The 21,536-nt window shown below is 36.7% G+C and overlaps 1 protein-coding gene and 1 non-coding gene across 2 annotated transcripts in view; one reads left to right on the top strand and one right to left on the bottom strand.

Annotated features, from left to right (window-relative positions):
- LOC134740809 (nephrin) overlaps window positions 1-21,536 on the top strand; it is a 675,842-nt gene that overhangs the window by 248,413 nt on the left and 405,893 nt on the right. The gene's annotated exons all lie outside the window — the stretch shown is intronic.
- Window positions 17,273-17,345, bottom strand: Trnaa-agc (transfer RNA alanine (anticodon AGC)). The gene has a single exon. It is a non-coding gene; the product is annotated as a tRNA-Ala (tRNA).

The following is a 21,536-nucleotide window of genomic DNA, read 5'->3' as shown; positions in this document are numbered from 1 at the left end:
GTAACATAGAGTACCACTACATATGGACAGAAATTGATAAATTATTAAATATAAATTATTAAATATAAAAAATATAAATAAATAAATATAAATTATATTAACAAATTATTTACAATAAGAATAAATAAAATTAGAATAAAAGTTCATGATACATTTCTATGCAAGTCAATACATTTCTATTTGTGTAAGTTAATCTATTAGTAGTAGTAGTAGTAGTAGTAGTAGTAGTAGTAGTAGTAACTCTTTATTATACAAATATACATATTAAAAATTACATAGTACAAATAATAAGATGTACAAAGGCGAACTAATAATATTAATTAATTTATTAATTTGCTGTTAATTGAACTGAATTATAAATATTAGAAGTCAAATTAAACAATTAGAAACAGATAGCTTAGCTTATTTAAATATTAATTTTATGGCTTCGACATATTAAGTCATTCGTCCAGGAATAATTTTACACAGTAGTTTTGATGCTTTTTTTTTGTGCAAAACTCTTTTGAGTTCACGTGTGAAGCGTCGTTCAGGACAAAAAAAATTATTACCTTATTCGCATATTAATTAGATAATTAACTGTATACACACAGTAAAACTAGTAAAAAAAAGTTAGAACTTGAAAACAATCATCTTCCTCGCGTTATCCCGGCATTTTGCCACGGCTCATGGGAGCCTCAGGTCCGCTTGACAACTAATCCTAAGAATTGGCGTAGGCACTAGTTTTTACGAAAGCGATTGCCATCTGACCTTCCAACCCAGAGGGGAAAACTAGGCTTTGTTAGGATTAGTCCGGTTTCCTCACGATGTTTTCCTTCACCGAAAAGCGACTGGTATAAATATCAAAAACTTGAAAACAATACAAAAAATAAATTGATCGAATACATTAAGTGGCATATTATGTTTAATAAATAATAAGTACATTCCCGTTGCCAGGGAGATCTTGGGATTATACTGAGCAACTTTTACTGTGGGACCAACCACGAAATTCCGAAAAAAAAATTTACCTTCCCATAGAAAATGGACCAGCCAAAGTGTATGAAACAGACAATTTTTCGCGATTTCGGGGTTGGTCCCATAGTAAAAGTTGCTCAGTATAATCCCAAAACCTCCCTGGCAACGGCAATGTACTTATTTTTTTAACCATCCTGTATAGCGGAAAGGGAACTGTCTGGGATTCGTTATATGATAATTTGACGTGAATCTTTCAGGGAGCTTGGACTTAAAGAGGGTTTTATGCCAATCTCACTTTGTTAGGAGATAATTTACAAATCGCTTTTTTCGGTACTTACCTAATATTCTAAAGAGCGTGTTGTACGTCGGTTCTTGTTTCTGCAGTGCAGGTGCTTTTTGGAATAAATTATGTTTATGTTTATGTTTGTTTATGTTTATATTTATGTTTATGTTTATGTTTATGTTTATGTTTATGTTTATGTTTATGTTTATGTTTATGTTTATGTTTATGTTTATGTTTATGTTTATGTTTATGTTTATGTTTATGTTTATGTTTATGTTTATGTTTATGTTTATGTTTATGTTTATGTTTATGTTTATGTTTATGTTTATGTTTATGTTTATGTTTATGTTTATGTTTATGTTTATGTTTATGTTTATGTTTATGTTTATGTTTATGTTTATGTTTATGTTTATGTTTATGTTTGTTTATGTTTATGTTTATGTTTTTGTTTATGTTTATGTTTATGTTTATGTTTATGTTTATGTTTATGTTTATGTTTATGTTTATGTTTATGTTTATGTTTATGTTTATGTTTATGTTTAGTCCTGACTACCGGCAGCTTAGGCCCAGTTCGCTGCAGGCGGCACCCTGGGTTAGGTTTTTTAAAATGTGTATATGTATTTCATATTTTACTTTTATATTCACATTATTAATTATCTAACGTAAGACCTACAGACTAGGCCCGTTACTTCAATACTAACCTGAGATAAAATTTCTCCTAAACTTGAGTAGGTTGACATCCGTAACAACCATGTATGTTACTAGTCTATCCTGGATCTGATATTAAATCTACTTGGGACCCCCAGAGTCCAAAGTAAAATGACGTATCTACACGGGAATTACAATGAGATAAATCGCTTTTTTCTAATTTTAAACGAGTATGCCCAGAGGGACGATAGAAAAAGTAATTTTGTACATTAATAGATTTGCGAAATTAGAAAGAAAGAAGAAAGAAAATACATTTATTTGACGCCACAACATAGTACATAAAAAAGAAAAGCATGCAGACAAAAAAACATTTGGACGCCAAAAAGGATCCCCACTCAGCATAGTGCCGCGGCAAACCGTGGCGCTGGTTTTCTGTGGGGACCTGGCTTAATCTAAAAATTATGGCGACACGTACGCCAACGACACACAAATAAAATTTACATTGACATAAAAATACAACAAAATTAAACAGCTGCCTTAAAATTAGTGTGGTTTGGTGTTTTTCGGGATATCAATTTTAGGGTTCTGTCAGTTATGATCTTATGATATGAGACTAGTGTTGGGAAGTATAATAAAAAAATGTCTCACTTTCTACTATAACTATAGCAACAGTAAGAAAGATGTACATAAATAGTACATTGCACTTATCTCTGCAACTTCAAAAGTGCCTCGGATATACTCATTCCGAATTTTGTCTGACCGAGTGACCTCCAGACCACCGCATTTTCATTTCAGTACAGTTCATTTTAGTACGTCCAACAATAAAAAAGGAAATAATACATTTCGATGCTAGTGCGGAAAGTATGTCATTTCCGCACGTGTATCGAACGACGTTTTTTAATACAGTTGCGAAAAAATATGAAAAGCAACAAGTAAGGAATGGAATTCGAAACTTTTATATTATTAATTCTGTGACATCATTGACATTGACATTATGAAGAGGTGTTTTTCTAGCTTTTATTCGACTAGAATAGATTTTTATTGAACCCACTTCAATGAAAGTTTTTTTTTCAAATGCATGTTCTATAAGACAGAAACAATTGTAAATATTAAAACATTGTACTATTATTACCTAAATATCGTTATTTACGATTATTTGTATATCGTATATTTATAAAAACAATATAGAATGTTGCCTTTGGAAACTTAAAACATTCTTGCAGTAAGAAAATACGTCTCTTCTTTGACAGGCGTTCCGTTCCATTCAGACAACTTATTAAGAACGGTTTTTCAACATTAAAAAATAAACGTGTTATAATACTTATAATGATGAAGAGGTAAGTAATAAAATATGAAATATGCATATTTTTCGTATTCTTACATTAACAGTAGGTTTTTATGTTGATTACGACGTTTAAAGGAAACTGATATTAACACTCATCAATAAGTAGTCATAAATTGGAACAAGTAAAAATTTTAAAAAATTGGAAAAGTAAAAAGCACTAGTTCGCGAAAACCAACTTTCCGCACGCTAACCAGCCACGAAAAGTAGCAATTTTTGAGCAACTGTATTAAAAAATATATTAACATACAATTTATAGGTTTTAATGTGTTCAAAACGCAAAACGCATTAGCGTACGTGTTGCCAAAGTATGCAGTGATTCTGGTTTTACTAGCTATTTTAAAAATCACCCTGCCTTAAGTTAGCCCAAAGCACCTTCTTTCATTTATCTGGAGATGAGAAGCTAAGTGAGGAACGTTGTTGTCAATAAAACTCGTAAACTTCAGTGAGAATCAAATGGAAGACGAATGTAGCTCGGGTGGTATTTATTTAAGTAAAAGCGCATGTATAGCGCATGTATGTATAGCTGTACGGGTGTACGGTAATGCTAAAAAGTTAATTTTACTAAAAAAAACCAGTTTTATTGATTGTCAGTCCACTTTAAACGACCTAGATAATTTTATTTTAAATGAACTATTGCGAGATAGTAGTTAATGTGAATGCTTGAAAAACATTAAAATACGAGTCTAGGTTTTTGAAACGATCTGAAAGCGAGTTTCATAAAAAACATCACACGAGTGTTTTAATGCCTAAAATTATGTACAGTTAGTTACATAATATGTTATACTGTATATACCTAACTAACTGTACCACATAATAATTATAAGCTCTATATGGTGTGTTCAGGAACCGCATGTTACGACCGCCATTAATTTATTATTTATTTATGATACGTGTGTAAATAAATATATTAAAACGCATCAGCCATTTTTCCCAACCATTTTTTTTGCACTCGACATAATAATTTGTATTATTTCCCAACCTAACAGTTGGCAACTGTATGTTCGAAACTTCAAGACACTTTTCAAACCGCAATGTTTTAGGTAGCAGAATGACTTCGTAAGTCTAATACGAAACATAAAAAGTTTTTTTTTGTAATTTAACATCGTTCGATGCAAAAAAGTCGGTTCTGGTGCCGCAGCACGCTCGCTTCACTCGTTCGGCTGCGCGCGCTGTTTGGTCGCAGTTCACCTAACACTTCGCTTCGCTCGTTGTCGCACCTATCTCGATTCTGTCAAATGACTAGACGTTATCGTATTAAAAATATTTAGCCAAATGAATGATTTGGCGGAAAAAATGTATTCCAAATGTTATACATGTCATAATAATAATCTACTTAACAATAATTCTACTCGTACCAAGTAAAGTTGGTTGCCAAAGTAAATCATCTGCGAAAAGTTGGTTGGAAAGTAAAATTAGGACAATAAAACTTCGGCGACAAGACAGAACACCATATAGAGAGATTCGTTTATTCGGTACAGTACACGTCGGGAAAAAGCTGATAACTCGAGATATAACATTGAAGAAATTTGAACCTCATGTATTTCTATTTTAAGTTGAAATTTCTTCAATTTTGTATCTCGAGTTATCAACTTCCTCCAGCCGTGTACCGATATATAATCCGTCGCTGCTATTCCTTATTCTGAGGTTGGAGCAGCAAATTAACGTTACGCATTCGCTGCAAAGGTGGGAATTTTCAATTAAAGTGTACTGGTTGATACGGGAGCGTACCGAGCACAATAGCGTATGCTTAATGAACTACCCGATCGCTCCTGAATATCTCGCATACGAGTGACTAATATACGTACGTCTGCCGAGAGAATTGTATGGAACAATGGTACATGTCTATACATTATTTAGTCTGAGTTCTCGTATATATTAAAGTTGACGAAATATAGTGAGCCAATTTTGTTCAAACTTGTTCGTGAGATCGGCTCACTTTATATTTCGTCAACCGTACTTTTGTTCTCTAATCGTCGGAAATAATTATAAAGATACAACTCTGTTTTATATTTGGTTCTTTTTTTCAATTGCACGGACGTGCTGAGGGCTACCGCGAACCACGTGTTGCCTCTCTGTTGCACTTGTAAATTCGTACGTAATTGTGACAGGGAGTTTCCCCCCTGGGTTGGAAGATTAGATGGCAGTTGCTTTCATAAAAAAGATTGTAACTACGCCAATTCTGGAATAAGTTCCTAAGCGGACTTCAGGCTCCCATGAGCTGTGGCAAGCTGCGAGGAAGATGTTTTTATTTTTTATTTTTACACTATTTCCATATCAAATTTATTTTCGATAAAAGACACAATCGGTATTCTTGTTTACCCGTGTGGTTGGGGTATAATATTTGTTCCTGAGTCATGTGTGTTTTCTATGTATATCAGTATGTATTTCTCTATTACAATAAGTTTTGCTTTGTTTGGGGCTAGGTTGATCTGTGTAAGATGATGTCCCCTAATATTTCGAAAACAATACAAAAGGTAATCACGGTCCATATCCCGGTCAATATTATTTATTTATATTTAATTTTTTTCACCTAAAATTTGTAAGCCATTCCTCATGAACCCAGTAAAGTCGAAGGCAAAAATATCGAACCAGACAAATGGCTCAAAAATATGTGAACACAACTTTATTATCTAAGGTGTAAAAGAGTACACATATTTTTGAAACTTTGGGAATGTATATACATATATATTTATGCCCTTGACTGTACCTATAAGTCTTCCACATAAATGCGGTGCGACGCAAATTCTGGGTCGATCGCTTTGATCTCGTCATATTGAAATACTTTATAAGGAATATCATATTATTTTCGTTGGGACAATATTATAAAATTTGGTTGACTGTATGCGTTAGTGAGAAAGCTTTATTGCTTTTTTTCGATTCTCTTTTTAACGAAGTATGAAAATAATATATGAAGCTAAACAGCTTTTTAAAAATAATAATTATATATTTTCACTAAAATCCAGTATTTATTAGCCAGTATTTCTCCGAGACCACGGGGTACAATGTCGTCCTCGAAACGTCGGAGGTAATTTTAAAGCAAAATTTTCATAGTCCTGCTTCAAAAACTATGCAACCGATACGCATTTTAATGGTTATTAAACCAAGTTTTGTTATTTTAAAATAGTAGCATTCATTTAGCAATAGTAGCATTTTTTATCGCGTATAAATATATATCTTTACTTGAAAATAATTGTAGTGTATAACTAGCCTTATGAACCGTTTTGGCATGTACAACCAGCCTTAAAGTTTGTAGTCTATGATTGTTCACTATTTTAGTATGTGGGTATTTTTGCACTTTGTAATTTTTCCCCAGTCACCCGTTGACCACGAACGCTGTAAAGGGTTCGAAACGTCGGGATGTATTATAAATATACGCGATATAATCCGTTTTCATAGTTTTATTTCATGAGTAACTATCGCGGTAACCGAAGACAATATTAGTAGCATTCATTGCTCATCCCAGCAAGAAGTACCCGCGGTTCACACGTGTGTTTTAATGTACTTCACACTGCACTGCTTATTTTATCTATATATTTTTTTTAAACCCCCAAAATCATCCTAAAAATGCTTCAAAGCACATCTCTAGTGATCATAAATACGCATCGGCACCGAATGCTAACCAACGCCTAAAATATTCATGACACATTTAAGCCCCTAAAATGATGGGACCCATCATTTTGTTTCGAAGGGATGACTTTATGCTCGTGTCAATATTGACTATGTATTCTTGGAGCGAGATAAAGTGGAGTGTGGTTCAATTTGGTTGCTGCGGTTTTCGTATAGGAAACATTACGGGAAATATAATTTTGAATGTTTAACTGTTTGTATGTTTGTAGCGATAAATGTACGTGAGTCATAATATATGAATGATACCCTACAACATCATACGCATGCTACACAGCATATATAAAAATGTCTATAAATTGTTATTATGCCTGTCAGCAGAATATTATCAGCGCGTGACGATAGCTTTACCGAAGTTAGCGCACGCGGTAATCTAGTTAAGAAAATGTTTAGCAATACGGTATCATCGCTGTGTATATATATATATTATAAGCATTAATTCTTACACAATAAGTTTATCCGTCAAAGGTCGTTTTACTCACCCAGCCTATGTACACCTACTTGCTAGAAAACAGTTCTAATAAAACGCTCACGAAGAAAACGTTTTGTTGGCCCGTTGGGCCGTGATGTATCGAAATGTATTGTACATTTATATTCATTCATAATATAATATTATCTTTTAATAAATAGTTCTCAATAAGGGGTCATCCATTAATTACACCATCAGGGGGTGGGAGGGGTCAAGAAAATGTGACTAGGGGGAGATGGGGGATAACAAACTTTGTGACGTCACTTATTCGCTGTACAGTTAAAGAAAAAAATATATATATATAAAAATATATAATATTTTTTTCTTTCCTAACTAGTTTTGGATGCCAGAAGAGGGGCGCGGACCCGGCAGGCCCAGACGGAGATGGCGGGACGACCTAGAGACCTTTCTCAACAACTGGCCGGAGGAGGCACTATATCGGGAGTCGTGGAAGACAAGGGGGGAGGCCTTTGCCCAGCAGTGGGACACCATAATAGGCTAGTAAAAAAAAAACTAGTTTTGGGTTTACTAATATTTTTGTCAAAAACAAATTTGTAACCAAGTGTGACAAGGAGGGAGGGAGGGGTCAAAGAACCTAGAAATACGTGTGATATAATTAATGAATGACCCCTAAAGAGGAATATTCTATAGTCATAATTACTAGTCGAATTTCCGCACTAAATATAGCTTCCTAGTAATTCTAACAAGAGAGTTAATAAGGTAATTGTATTTGCGCGCTCTGATGGCGCTGCTTTTGGATATTTCACAAATCCAAATGAGATTGCCGGTGCTCGTGTTCTGACTTACTAATCTGATATGGTTTTGATATTATATTGACACGACTCACAGTATAGTCAGCGTCAAAAGTAGCTGATCAGATTATGCATCAAATGTATCTAGATATTGTCTCAACAAAAATATTTGGCATATATGTAGACTTATATACATAGATATATGGCTGTATACTAGAGTATGGCAGATACTTTTGAACCCGATTTGTATTCCTGAGTGGACAAATGTGGTATTTTCAAAAAGGTACCTTATTGTCGATGGCCCTTATGCCATTATAAACGATGCTCCGATATAAATACAATGCCGCGCGACGCTGTGCGGCGTAAGCGCCATCGACAATAAGGTCCTTTTTCATAGAAAATGCCCTAAATATTTTTGGTGCGAATAAGCGCGAGCGTGTTAACTAATGACACGTGAGTTTTGCTTGCACCGCTCCAATTAGCGTGTGCTATCGTTAAGGTCGTATCAAAATAAGGCCAAAACCATAACACATTGTCTTTTGTCTTCATTATGTCTGCAAGTTCACAATTTTGAGTATAATTGTAATGCTGCTTATTAGATTTGAGTATCTTATTAAGCTTTGCGCTCATACCTTATTGATCTCAGTTTCATTTCATATTATTATTTACCTTTCCCACTCATACATACCGGTGCAAGTTAGATATACCTAGTAAAACAAATTTGTAAACTTAGAACGCTGCTCAGGCAGCCCCCGTTGCTTTATGGCTCCTCTACATGATGGCCCAGCGCTGGACCAGACCTATGAGATGACTATGCGATGGTTGAGAGCACGCACTATGGAATGTGTCACGTGTAGATGCGTACGCACCATCGCTGGCCCACTACCTTTTATTTGCAGACGAAAAACCGACACCGTAGCCATCCCATCGCCATCTCACCGTGCCATAAGCCTCCCCCGACACCGCTATACTCTCTACACGCTGGCCCATCTTAGTAGGCCAGTATAAAGGCCCATCGTATAGAGGAGCCATTACAAAACACAATAAAAATTACAGCGCGAAAAACCCGAACCGCAAACCGCACCGGCCCCAATTTCCGCTCCAGCCGCGAAAGGGGTCGGAATCAATTCGGTATCAGGACGAAGGCTAATACGCAATAATAATCGTTTTGCATGTGGACCGGGTGAATTTATTCTGTAGTTCGGCCGATATTGGGAGCGGAATACAAACAGTTGTGACGGGGGGCTTTTAACACTATTAAGTTTGGAATATTGCATATTTAATGTATTTCCTGTATTACTTAAATACTGAATGTGTATCTATATTTGTAGCGCAGTATTGGCTGTTTATAGATATTTACCAGTCGCTTGTCAGTGAAGGAAAACATTATGAGGAAACCGAACTGATCCCTATAAGGCCCAGTTTCTCTGGGTTGGTAGGTCAGATGGCAGTCGCTTTTGTAAAAAAACCGGCCAAGTGCGAGTCGGACTCACGCACCGATTGTTCCGTACTTTTAAGATTCCGTACCTCAAAAGGAAGAAACGGAACCCTCGTGCGTCTGTCTGTCTGTCTGTCTGTCCATCTGTCACAGCCTATTTTCTCCGAAACTACTGGACCAATTAAGTTGAAATTTGGTATACATATGTAAGTTTGTGACCCAAAGACGGACATGTAACGTAAACAAATGAATTTTAAACATGGGGGCCACTTTTGGGGTGTAGATGAGAAAATTGAAAAATAAAGTTTTATAAACTATATTGTGTTACATATCAAATGAAAGAGCTCATTGTGTGAATCTCAAACATATTTTTTTTATAATTTTAGGAAAAACAGTTTAGAAGTTATTCACTGGGTCTAAAATTTTGAAAAAAAATATACACAAAATAGATCTTTCCCTATAGATCACAGAAAAACCTATTAGAAATGTGCAGTCAAGCGTGAGTCGGACTTAATTATTTAGTTTTTGATCAAATCCCTACGGGGTTTTTTTAAGACATTTCACGCACGTTTCACATAAAAAATACATTGTTTATATTGTGTAATGTACGGAACCCTTGAAACGCGAGTCCGACTCGCACTTGGCCGGTTTTTTAGTATTGTTATAGCGGCAACAAAATACATAATCTGTGAAAATTTCAACTGTCTTCATGGTTCATGAGATACAGCCTGGTGACAGACAGACAGACGGACAGCGGAGTCTTAGTAATATGGTCCCTTTTTTACCCTTTGGGTACGGAACCCTAACTAGTGCCTTCGCCAATTTCTTATCGTTTGTTGCCAAATGGACCCCAGGGTTCCAGTCGTGCCGGGACGTGAGGAAGATGAATTGACTTGTCAACCATTATTAAATAACATACTCCACACATTCCTAGCTCACGCGTTATACTTTCAATTTTCTCAATGACTCAGCTTCCCCCAAACTCAACTATTGCATCCTCTGTAGCCCGCTCTATTTCGACTTGTTTTGTCAAGGCTCTGTTTACTCGGATCTGACTCCGATTTTGTTGGGGTCATAATGGAGATGTTAGTGAAATGTGAAGGCGAGGCTTTATCTGTTTCTTGCAGTTGCTCATAATATGTGGTATTTTCTATAAAAAGGGACCTTATTGTCGATGGCGCTTACGCCATTATTAACGATGATCCGAAAATACACTGCCGCGCGACGCTGTGCCGCGTAAGCGCCATCGACAATAAGGTCCCTTTTCATAGAAAATTCCCCATATTTTTACGAGTTTTCGAAACTGGCAATGAATGGTGTTTGACGGGCGGCTGAAGGGATCAAATAATGGGTAAGACAAAACCTTTTTGAACAATATTATCAGAGTTTCTCCGCATATCTTTCAACGGTGTAGCAAAATAATGATGTAAATCTATTCCTCGTTTTAGAGAAAATCAGGCTAATTCGAACATATATTGACAAGTATTACGAGCAAAATGCACGATAATGGGGTTGGCAACTATCAAAGGTTGCCCCTTTTTCTATGAGATCTGGCTTAAAGGGCTGGCATCCAGGGCATTAAAAAAACAAAAATTTGACACAATTCTAGGGATTGACAGGGCAAGCTATGCTGGTGCCATCTGCTAAACACTTCGACCGGCCAACCCCGTTCAAATTGGCCTGAATACGACTCAGAGATTTGATTCCCCACGTTTAGTTTAGACTTTAGTTTAAAGCCTAAAAGGTTAAAATTCGGGATATAAACGATCTACTTAAGAGTTTAGAACGTAAGTTATACAAAAACATGAAATTCATTTTGTAAAAACCGCCTGTGGTCAAAAATCACACATTAGATAATGTGTTCAACGTTGTGTAGTAGCCTGACCAGTACTGTCAAGAGAATAACGGCCTTATTCGAACTTTAAGATACGTCAAAAATTTGCCAAAGATACGATATCACTTTTGACACTGACATATCCGATCCATGTCGTATCTTTAGCAAATTTTTGACGCATCTTAAAGTTCGAATCAGGCCGTGGCATTTTGTATTCTCTGGCATTTCCATTTTCAGTTAAATTGATTCGTCAATAAATTGACAATCCGAGTAATTCGATGACCAACGGACCTTTTGAACGTGAATTGGTAATTTTTAGGGTTCCGTACCCAAAGGGTAAAAACGGGGCCCTATTTACTAAGACTCCACTGTCCGTCTGTCTGTCACCAGGCTGTTGTCCCTGTCACAAATTATATAACATTATTTATATAACTGCCAATGTAGGAGCACCATAAGCCCTGTCCAAGTCAAAACCATTTCTAAAATATATTTAGCAATATATCCCGGTTTATTACGGATAAATGGTTTTCGGTTCTGCCAAACAAAAACAGTAGTTAAAGTGAGATTTTTGGCCCCGTAAATCTAACGTAAGCACCGGCTGCGGTTATATCCCAATCACATGAAAGACCCTTAAAGCTTAATTAATAGGCGTTTGGATTAATTCGTAACTTTAGCCCTCAGTCGCTGGGCCCATCCAGGTGTCACAAGGCACGAGAGACGTGAACCGTTTTGAACAAGAAGACTAATTTAAACTTACAATTAGATATCGAAATTTACTGAAAACACCGAGAAGCCAACTACGTAAAACAGTAGGATTAATAACGGGACACAACACACTAAACAAACCTACATAATATGGGTAAAACGGACAGCCCCATGTGCAGAGCGTGCATGGAAGAAGAAGAAACGACCAAACATATTCTCCTAGACTGTAAACAGGTAGAAGTATATAGGAGCAAATACTTAGAGCATCCATGCACACAGAAGGAGGCAGCTAGCAACCTGAAGGCTTTGCTAGGCTTCGTGGAAGAGCTAGGGTGGTTAGAGTAGCGCTACCTCGTTTCACGCAAAATAGGCACATTTGGATGTCGATTTGCGGAAAATGCCCAGCAAAACTAACTAACTAACTAGATATCGAAATGATACCTAAATCACGTAATTTTTTTCTCATTCGCCCTTGCGTTATGCTTACGCCAATACAAGTACGGACAAGTACGAGCGAAATGCGCGCGCAAATGATAATGATAACTCTATGGCATCATTTAGATATTATCGTTTTAATGTCAAATAATGTAAATATAAAAGAACGTCTTTTTTTTGTAAGTAAATATATAACAAGAGATCTGATACAACATAAATACCAGATATAGAGATATTTCGGATAATGTATATACATATATGTTGCCTGATTTAGATTATTCAAAGGAATTGTCTGCTATTTGGTATTCTGCTGATGTCACCAAATTTGCAATACATACCTAATACTAGTAAGCACCTAAGCTAGGGTTGATATTAATAAAATTCAACTCGCTGCACATTTAACATTTTCTGAGACAATTGTTTTTATGAACCACCAGCGTCCTTCACACTTCATCAAGAGCCAGCTAATTGTTGCTACCATATCCGCTTACGCTCTGCTTCCCGCTACCATCTGTCTCTCGCGTTCGCAGGGTCACGTCATGACTTACTTATACCGCCTCAACTTACCAGTTTATCTCACTCGCCCACAACTAAAACTTCCGATGGATTACTGTTTCTGATCTTACCGGCCTAGTTAACTTGCTGCGCTTTAAGGGCTTTAAGAAACAAGATTGCATTTATTTTCTTAATAGATTTATGTAACAAAATTGCAGCAATTTCAAGTGAGTTTATAGTAGCTTTTCTCGCCTCGCACAGCTAAACTGTGGAATAAACTGTCGATTACGGTATTTACATACGACCTTCAAATCTTGTCTTTTTTTATAGTTTGTGTAGTTGGCGCTTGTTGCATATGTAGATGTAATGTTCAGCCAAGGTATGGTTGGACCGGACCGATACAGTGACAGTGTTATGTTATAATTACGATGCTTGTTTTATATAAATAATTTTTAAATTAATCGTTATGTTGTATCTTCTTGCTGTGTACCTTTTTCTTATTTAACTATTTGTTCATTGTATGTTATTGTATATATCTTTACTTCCTGTCTGTTACCTTCCGTGATTCCTCTCACCTGATGGTCTCATCGGAAGATCAGCGCTGGAAGCCAGCAGCAACATGCTGAGATGAGGCCATTTCGTGGCACTTTAATCTTATTTTATGTTTTCTTTTATATTATGTAATGTCTTGTTTGTTTGTGCTTACGAATAAAATCTTATTCTATTCTATTCTAAATTTTTAAGAAAATACCGTATAGAGGCCAGCACCCCTCTGGTGTTTTTGGGTGACGATAATTGCCGACAACCAGGCCCACGTGTTTCACCACGGTGATAATTGTCACCTAGAAGTGTTAATTCACCGTACATTACCCGTGGATTGACTCTTATTTTTAAATATAAGTGTGAAACCGGACAAGCGTGAGTCGGACTCGCCCACCGAGGGTTCCGTACTTTTTAGTATTTGTTGTTATAGCCGCAGCGGCAACAGAAATACATCATCTGTGAAAATTTCAACTGTCTAGCTATCACGGTTTATGAGATACAGCCTGGTGACAGACAGACGGACAGACAGACAGAGACGGACAGACGGACAGTGGAGTCTTAGTAATAGGGTCCCGTTATTACCCTTTGGGTACGGGACACTAAAAATCAACACTTCCCGGGTTTTTCGAGCAATATACCCACCCATTCTGGCACCTGTCTGTGTTCGGCGATTCGATGTGACGACGATTGTCCTACAGATGCCATAATTCCTAATTACATCTCTCAAGGAAACACATCATTGTCCTTTGAGTGTCATGATGAAATATAGCAGTGTTCTGTGTTATATCAGACAAGACGTCCAGCGTACTAAATTGCGGTTATTCCTGCATCGTCCCTTTACGTCTACCTAATTTCCTGCCTTATTCGCGAAACGTTTTGAGATTGGGTTAAGGCTAAACGCTAGTATTATTTGAGCCTTGAATTACTATTAAGCTTCTAATAGAAGTTTGTTAAAACTGTTTTTTCTCTAGATGTATAGACGACCGCATCTAAAATAAACTTCCAGAGCGCTTTTATATCACCAAAACCAACGTCTATTTTAAATTTGTGGTTTTATCAAAAATACGCACTGTAATTTTTGCAATTTTTAATGCAGATTAGTAAAACTAAACGCAACTAAAAGTATTAGCGGCAACTAAAAGTAGTAGTAACTGCTACTACTAATTTTCATTCCACTCAAAGTAAGTTGCGTAATAAAGAAATGGCCACCCTATGACATTATTCTCGCGGTTTTCTACTATGTTTCTATCTATCGCTTATATACGGTGACCATATTTACATACATTATGTTAGGCCCACTTTCACCATTCCATTAACCTGGGGTTAACCGGGTAAACATCGAGTTACCATGGTTACCAGTACAATTTGACATTGAATAACGGTTTAACCGCTTAACCCCGGGTTAGTGGGATGGGCCTTAAGGTGTTTTTAAGGTTCCGTACCCAAAGGGTAAAAACGAGACCCTATTACTAAGACTCCGCTGTCCGTCTGTCCGTCCGTCCGTCCGTCCGTCGGTCTGTCCGTCCCTCTGTCTGTCTGTCACCAGGCTGTATCTCATGAACCGTGGTAGCTAGACAGTTGAAATTTTCACAGATGATGTATTTATGTTGCCGCTATAACAACAAATACTAAAAAGTACGGAATCCTCGGTGCGCGAGTCCGTCTCGCACTTGGCCGGTTTTTTTATTTATTCATTAGCCTACTTTATTTTTGACTAGCCAGTTCACCGGGTGAATCACCCATTACAAACACTAAACACCATTACTCATATGGTTAGGCTGGTCTGTTTTAAGTTTAATAGTAGTCTTTTATGAACAAAAGTTGAGCCATATCAAGGAAATATCGTTATCGTATCTCGGACACACGGACAAATGGTTGTTTCATTTACCGACGAGTTAATTTAAGGGGCTGAAGCAACGGTTCCGGACACATTTGACAGCTTGACTTTATCGTGACAGTTGGTGAGAGTAATTTAGTTTTGTATTCATCATCCTTATGATATGAGGATGAGAAATTCTTGACATTTCTTCGTGTTTATGGCAAAAAAATAATAGATGGACCATTTTTTGGGATCCGTAGTCAACTTTGAACCCTTAAGTTTCGTTATGTTCGTCTGTCTGTCTGTCTGTCCGAGGCTTTGCTCCGTGGTCGTTAGTGCTAGGACGCTGAAATTTTGCATGGATATAAAAATCAATAAATGGTAAAAGAAAAATAAAAAAACAATCGAGCCAAGCGGCATCGCCTGAGACAAAAGTGCATACTCACTGCACTCACTTACCCTACGAATTCAAATTCGTAAAAATTATAAATTTTAAAAGGCTTTATCTCGGAAACTCGGAGAAAATTCTCGTCTCGTATTGTAGCAGAATTTAGTCTACTTTAAAAACGCTCTTCTCGAAATTTTCACGGTTTTTTCGATTTATGACCAAGTTACGTTCGACGCTCGAGGTCACAAACTTGGATTATTCATTGAACCAACATCATAAACAAGTGCAAAAAATCTAACCACCGGATTTGACGCAAACCAACCCCGTTACAACAGGCGACAAAGTTACTGGATTACAGTATGTGTATAAAAAATTTCACGAAATAGTTATTTACGATACAAGTGCGGAAAAGAGGAAATTCGAAATGAGTGGCGAAAAACTAAAACACGTCCGCAGGGAGTGTTTTAAATCGACACGAGTTGCGAATTACCTATTCGCACGTGTATCGTACAACGTTTTACAGTACATATGGCCCTTTAAACTTTCGACATATGCACGAAAAGTGCTCTCTTACGCACTAGTGTGAGAAAGTGGCACCATATGTACTGTAAAACTTTTTCGGCGACTACGAATCTTCGTAAAAACGCTGATATTCACCGAATACAACTCTAAATCTTTTAGTAATTCTGTTAGTTAGTTACGTATTCTTAAACTACTACGTTGTTCTTACCTAGTTTATTTTATTAATATTGTTTTTATGAACCTCCAGGTCTGTTTGTATCGCAATTGTACAAAAATTGAGATGCGATACAAACAGACCTATGTAACATACAACATTATGAAACATGCATATTATGACTGTTTGTGTTCAAAAAAAAAAAAAAAACAAATATTCGTAAAGTCTGCATCTTCTCAAATGATTTTTTCGCCAAAGACCCTAATCTGTTAAACAAAAGCCTTTGTTCCTTTTGTGTGAAAGGAACACAGGCTTTTGTTTAACTGATTAGGGTCTTTGGCGAAAAAATCATTTCAGAATATGCAGACTATATTCGTTGCATCACTAACTCAAACATTAAAACAAAGGCAGCCATCATAATAATTATAAGCCTGCGGCTACGCAACGCTTTATTTATTTTTAATTGAACTGCTGATTACAATTTATTTGCTCTGCGGTCCGATAAATATAATACTGGGCGAAATATTTGCGTTACCGATATGTAATCGGATAATAAGCAAAATACACTTGAGTTAACAAATAACTAGTTTCAATAGGATTAAAAATTATATGAATGACGGGCCAATTCGAACAATGATCTAGATATCAACTAGATATCCAAAAGATATTAAACAGAAGCGACAGACAAAGCCACTAGATATTTAAAAAACTCATGTCAATGTTGACATTTCCGCGGTTTAAATCTAATAATAATAATTACTTTTTCCATAAACCACTTCCGTAGTCAATTCTACCCCCCCCCCTCCTTTCACCCTCTTAAGGGATGATTTTCGAGATAAAAGCTAAATTAAAAGTGAAGAAATTTACTGTCTCGGGTGAGACATGAACTCACGACCACTGGATCGCTAGCCCAGTGCTTTGCCATCTGAGCCACCAAGACAGTAAATTGCTCTAGCTCTTTGAGTAGAGTTCAAGTCTCACCCAAGAGAGTCATTTTAGGGATTCGTTTCATGTTTCTCTTTTGGATATACCTACTTCATTGTTAAGGGCTTAAGCTTATTTTTTTAGTGACGCGTACAATTACTTTTTACCTGTGTTATAAAATTGTAACGTATATGCTGACAAGTATAATAAAAAATATATAAATTTAAATGACTATTATATTTACATGTTTTGAAATCTTTGATTAGTAGCGTTTTATTTATTTTGCTATGATATGTACCTTTTTTAAACTAGCCAGCTTAATTCATGCATTAATATTATGTTTTATGGCTTTATTTGTGAATAAACATTTTCAATTTTATGTGCATAAAAATGCTATTCATGCATTATATACAGAATATACGAATGGAAATACAACTGAGTAAACCAGATCGCGTTATAAAAACTATAAGTAGAAATCCAATCCAAACCGCCGTGCTACCCTCTGGTTTTTCCTATTTCCACACACAGGAAGCATCTGGATATCTCATCCAGTACGGAACGGGCATAAACTTCTTCTTAAGTGAACTCTATCACACATTTCTCGTCTGAGCAAAGTTTTGACGCGTGAAATCCAATATCCTCGAATAAAATTTTCAGTTCTGTTTCCGTGAGTATAAGGATAGTTTCCTGTTTAATATTCTTCGCGCGAACCGTGAAAGTGTACCGAACTTTAGTTATGCAACGGCTTCCTACACGTTTCAGCGAAGGCGGACATAAAAGCTGAGAACTTGGTGAATGAGCGTCCTCGACGAGACCGTTTACCAGAAGCGGTCGGCGCGCGCGCTGGCCCGCGACCAAATCCACGCGAGCGTGTTACACCGCTCGCTTAATTCGTTTACACACATCTACTTTGCGAAGCGACCGCGTAATAGTGAACGAGTGAGCCGTTCTAACCGACTCATCCGTCGCATCCCCTTCACGCCATTGTTTTTAATAAACTCCATTGCTCGCTCTTAGCTAGAGGACGGATGTTTGAGCCGCGCGCGAGACAATGTATATTGTGCGGGGAGGACGTTTTGTTTGCCACTTGAGCTGACGCTGAATGGCTCATTTATTTAGTGCCAGTTGCACAATCCGCACTTGACAGACTGATCAACGTCACCGGGCGCGCCGCGGCGGTTTACTATGAAACTTTCCATAGAATAAAATTTTGCGAACTCTTTAACGATGACAAACCGACCCTTAGTGGTAATAACGACAGTTTCGTGACACGGCTTTAATTAAACACGTTTTTATATACCCATATACAAAAGTAAATATTTCAGTATCCGTAATCCTTTGTTTAATGGTGTTCCTCACGTCACGCCTCTCGCACTAGGCGTATTCATTCGCAATAAATCTTGGTACTTTTGTTCATGTTGGGTATTAATGGTATTTAGGGCGTCTTGGGATTAGCTGCGATTATCGGAATGGCGCTAATTCGTGAGCCGCTTTATACGGAACCGTTTAAAATAATTTAGCGGGTAGTGTAATGAGCAGTCGGCGGAGCACGGCATCCAGCCATTAGGCAAGACTGGCAAGAGTTCACGAAGCAATTGTGGCTTAGCTAATTTATATTAGCCAGGTTTTTTTGATACACTTAAAGGTACTCTACCATTCTGATTTACGAGCAGACTGCACCAGCAGCATTACTGCCGACTGCATTACTGCCGCAAATGTCAAAATCAATGTTGCTGTCAGACTTTTTGATATTTGCGGGCAGTCAGCAGTAATGTCACGCTGCAATACTGCTGCCGTAATGCTGCCGATTGCATTGCAGCAGGAAACGTCAAAAGGGTAGTTTTATTTCAATTTCAATTTTCTTTATTTCAATTTAGGCATTAACATAATGCACCTATGAAAGTCAAAAAAGTTGTACAAAATTAAAATTAAACATTCATCCAAATAATCACAAATCACAACATACATTACAATTTACATACTTAGAAAATACAGAATTATTAATAAAATCAATTTCAATTACCTATTTAACAAATTAAACATACCAATTGATACAAAAAATATATAACAGAATTATAAATAAAATCAATTTCAATTATTTGCCCTTAGACTACTTGGTTTGTCACTTAAGTTAATTTTCCATACATCCCGATCTGTGATATAGTCCTTAACTCTATAATATGCCCTTGCAATCAGTGCTCGTTTTACAACGGTTTTAAATGTTGCATCCGCTCACAAATTTCTAAAGGAATTTTGTTGTAGAACTTTGTACAATTTCCCACGAAGGTCTTTTTGGTTTTCACAAGTCTATAGGAAGAAACTTTTAGTTTACCCGAATTTCTGGTAAACTTTGGTTTATCAGCGTTTGTTGGAAAATTGTACCAATTTCTCCTTACATATATTATTACCTCAAAGATATACAGGGACGGCAGCGTTAAATTGCAATTTTCTTAAAAAAATATTTTTGTGACTCCCGCGCCCTTAAGTTATATATTGCCCTTATTGCTCGTTTTTGTAGTATACATATTGTTTATATATCGGCAGCAGAACCCCACAGTACAAGACCGTATGACATTAAACTATTAAAGTAGGCGAAGTAAACCATTCGTGCCGTCTCTACATTAGTTAACTGTCTCATTTTTCTGACTGCAAGAGAGACATTTAGGTAAATTTGAAGTTTCAAGTTAGTAGTAATTTACACGATTTGTTAGAATTACGAATGCGTAGGATACAGCTTTGAGAAGCCTTAAGGTTTTACCTGACTAATCCTCGTAGAACACTGATTTAAACTTTCACGATTTTTACTCATTATTATTATTAGTTAATAAACAAGACCAAGTGCGGGTAGTTCGAAAAACTCGCGCGCCTAGAATATGTTGATGTCAACTTGAGCCAGTCTTCTCCGAGACCACAGGGACAGCGCCGTCCTCGAAATGTCGGAGGTGAATTTAACTTATTTTACGCGATTAAGTCCCGTCGTTGTGAATAATAATAATCCTCGTAGAATTCCTAAACAGCCTAAATCCAGTAATAAAAATTCTTTGAACGAGTATTACCTAGAAAGGACTTACTTTTACTAAAGAGCTTCCTATAACCATACCTAATGCGATTGTATCTCCGTAGTTCCTTATGATTTATGTACTATGTTGTGGCGTTAAATAAACGTTATTTCTCTCTTTATTTATTTTGAATGAAAAAATAATAAGAACATAAAGTTTGATGTTAACATAATCTTTTATTCCAATGTTTACTATTTATCGAATTGCTACATCTACAACAATATGTTATCGATTTGCTACAACTATGTAGGTGGTGCGCTGACGTGCCCAAGATGTGCTCGAGTATTTAGCAAGAAGATAGGGTACGTGAGCCACCTAAGGGCGCACCAGAGAGCGGATCAGCTACACGCTAATAACGCGAATTAAAAATTGCCTACTCCAGAGCACACAGTCGCTGTGGCCGAAATCGGTCAGGAGAGCATCATCATTTTTATAAAAATAGCGGATATGGAAGAGAACAATCTCACACCTGAGGATGCCGAAAACCAGGCAGTGGAAAAGATTGAGTAGGAAAGCGGACTCTGGCGCTAGGCCGGGAAAAGAAGACTATTTTTAGAAACCAGCCGGCCTAGCCAAGGTGACAACCGCTATCGCTTCGACAACGAAACGCTTTGTGTCTCTCTATCAATCTTCCATATTAGTGCGACATTGACATTTGCGTTTCGATCGCTACGGAGCGTAAGCGGTTGGCATGTTGGCTACGCGGCCAGGGCGTTTTTACCCGTCCATTAAAAGAATGATAGACTTATTGACTTTATTATCTATTCCGATTGTAGTGCCATTCTTGAAGTACCGCGGGTATTTTATCCATAATCCTTCCTACATTTACTTATGTGGGAGGAGTAAGTAGGTACAGTACTGATGTTATTTTGACATTTCTTTCAAATAACAGGACAAAATTTCTTTGATGTTTTACAGTCGACGCCAAATATATAACATTTTTCTCCTTATTGCAAAGGAGTAAGGCGCAAAAGTGTAAAAATATCTTTTCTTTCTTTCTTTTCTTTTATTCAGAAACCAAACAGTCATATAAACATATCAAACATGCGATACAAAAGACGTACTGCAACAAAAGAAAAATACAACAAAAAAGACCTGCAGGTTCATAAATTATACATGTATATTATGTTAACCGAAATAAATACAAT

Source organism: Cydia strobilella, chromosome 4, assembly GCF_947568885.1.
Source record: "Cydia strobilella chromosome 4, ilCydStro3.1, whole genome shotgun sequence".
Lineage (NCBI taxonomy): Eukaryota > Metazoa > Arthropoda > Insecta > Lepidoptera > Tortricidae > Cydia > Cydia strobilella.
The sequence above is the reverse complement of the archived record's forward strand: the minus strand, read 5'-3'. Positions and strand labels throughout refer to the sequence as shown.